Consider the following 2,500-nt stretch of genomic DNA (forward strand, 5'->3'; position numbering starts at 1 on the left):
CCCCTTCCTCCTACCTCCTACCTCTCTCCCTCCCCTTCTTCCCACCTCCTACCTCTCCCCCTCCCCTTCTTCCCCGCTCCCTTCCCTCCCACGCCAAACATATCCCCCCTTCCCCCCCCCACCCCCTCCTCACCTCCTCTTCCGCCTCTCCCGCAACACTCAACCCTTCGGCGCTTCCCTGCAATTTCCGTATCGGATCCCCGCGAGGAAATAGGCGGCGTAATGTGACTGACCCATTATTTCCCTGCCCTCCGTCACCGCCCCGGCCTCTTCTGCCTCTCGGTCGCCTCCTCGGCCTCCTCTTCGGCCTCTTCCTCAGCCTCCTCCTCGGTCTCCTCCTCGACCTCCTCCTCGGTCTACTCCTCGGACTCCTCCTCCGTCTCCTCCTCGGCCTCTTCCTCGGCCTCCTCCTCGGCCTCCTCCTCGGCCTCCTCCTCGGTCTACTCCTCCGTCTCCTCTTCGGCATCTTCCTCGGCCTCCTCCTTGGCCTCCTCCTCGGCCTCCTCCTCGGCCTCCTTCTCCGTCTCCTCCTCGGCTTCCTCCTCGGTCTCCTCCTCGGCCTCCTCCTCGGCCTCCTCCTCGGCCTCCTCCTCGGTCTCCTCCTCCGCCTCCTCTTCGGCCTCCTCCTTGGCCTCCTCCTCGGCCTCCTCCTCGGTCTCCTCCTCGGCCTCCTCCTTTTCCTCCTCCTCGGCCTCCTCCTCGGTCTCCTCCTCGGTCTCTTCCTCGGCCTCCTCCTCGGCCTCCTCCTCCGTCTCCTCCTCGGCCTCCTCCTCGGCCTCTTCCTCGGCCTCCTCCTCGGCCTCTTCCTCGGTCTCCTCCTCGGAATCCTCCTCGGTCTCCTCCTCGGCCTCCTCCTCGGTCTCCTCCTCCGTCTCCTCCTCGGTCTCCTCCTCGGCCTCCTCCTCGGCCTCTTCCTTGGCCTCCTCCTCGGTCTCCTCCTCGGCCTCCTCCTCGGTCTCCTCCTCGGTCTCCTCCTCGGCCTCCTCCTCGGTCTCCTCCTCGGTCTCCTCCTCGGCCTCCTCCTCGGCCTCCTCCTCGGCCTCCTCCTCGGCCTCTTCCTCGGCCTCCTCCTCGGTCTCCTCCTCGGCCTCCTCCTCGGTCTCCTCCTCGGCCTCCTCTTCGGCCTCCTCCTCGGTCTCTTCCTCGGCCTCCTCCTCGGCCTCCTCCTCCGTCTCCTCCTCGGTCTCCTCCTCGGCCTCCTCCTCCGTCTCCTCCTCGGCCTCCTCCTCGGTCTCCTCCTCGGCCTCCTCCTCGGTCTCTTCCTCGGCCTCCTCCTCGGCCTCCTCCTCCGTCTCCTCCTCGGTCTCCTCCTCGGCCTCCTCCTCGGCCTCCTCCTCGGTCTCCTCCTCGGCCTCCTCCTCGGCCTCCTCCTCGGCCTCCTCCTCGGCCTCTTCCTCGGCCTCCTCCTCGGTCTCCTCCTCGGCCTCCTCCTCGGTCTACTCCTCGGCCTCCTCCTCGGTCTCCTCCTCGGCCTCCTCCTCGGTCTACTCCTCGGCCTCCTCCTCCGTCTCCTCCTCGGCCTCCTCCTCGGCCTCCTCCTCCGTCTCCTCCTCGGTCTCCTCCTCGGCCTCCTCCTCGGCCTCCTCCTTGGCCTCCTCCTCGGTCTACTCCTCGGCCTCCTCCTCCGTCTCCTCCTCGGTCTCCTCCTCGGCCTCCTCCTCGGCCTCCTCCTCGGTCTCCTCCTCGGCCTCCTCCTCGGCCTCCTCCTCGGCCTACTCTTCGGCCTCCTCCTCGGCCTCTTCCTCGGCCTCCTCCTCGGTCTCCTCCTCGGCCTCCTCCTCGGTCTCCTCCTCGGCCTCCTCTTCGGCCTCCTCCTTGGCCTCCTCCTCGGTCTACTCCTCGGCCTCCTCCTCCGTCTCCTCCTTGGCCTCCTCCTCGGACTCCTCCTCGGCCTCCTCCTCGGTCTCCTCCTTGGCCTCCTCCTCGGTCTACTCCTCGGTCTCCTCCTCGGCCTCCTCCTCCGTCTCCTCCTCGGCCTCTTCCTCGGTCTCCTCCTCGGCCTCCTCCTCGGCCTCCTCCTCCGTCTCCTCCTCGGCCTCTTCCTCGGCCTCCTCCTCGGCCTCCTCCTCGGCCTCCTCCTCGGTCTCCTCCTCGGCCTCCTCCTCGGCCTCCTCCTTGGCCTCCTCCTCGGCCTCCTCCTCGGTCTACTCCTCGGTCTCCTCCTCGGCCTCCTCCTCGGCCTCCTCCTCGGCCTCCTCCTCGGCCTCTTCCTCGGCCTCCTCCTCGGCCTCCTCCTCGGCCTCCTCCTCGGCCTCCTCTTCGGCCTACTCCTCGGCCTCTTCCTCGGCCTCTTCCTCGGCCTCCTCCTCGGTCTCCTCCTCGGCCTCCTCCTCGGCCTCCTCTTCGGCCTCCTCCTTTGCCTCCTCCTCGGTCTACTCCTCGGCCTCCTCCTCCGTCTCCTCCTCGGTCTCCTCCTCGGCCTCCTCCTCGGCCTCCTCCTCGGCCTCCTCCTCGGCCTCCTCCTCGGCCTCCTCCTTGGCCTCCTCCTCGGTCTACTCCT

The sequence above is a fragment of the Penaeus vannamei genome, chromosome 16, assembly GCF_042767895.1.
Source record: "Penaeus vannamei isolate JL-2024 chromosome 16, ASM4276789v1, whole genome shotgun sequence".
NCBI classification, from domain to species: Eukaryota; Metazoa; Arthropoda; class Malacostraca; order Decapoda; family Penaeidae; genus Penaeus; species Penaeus vannamei.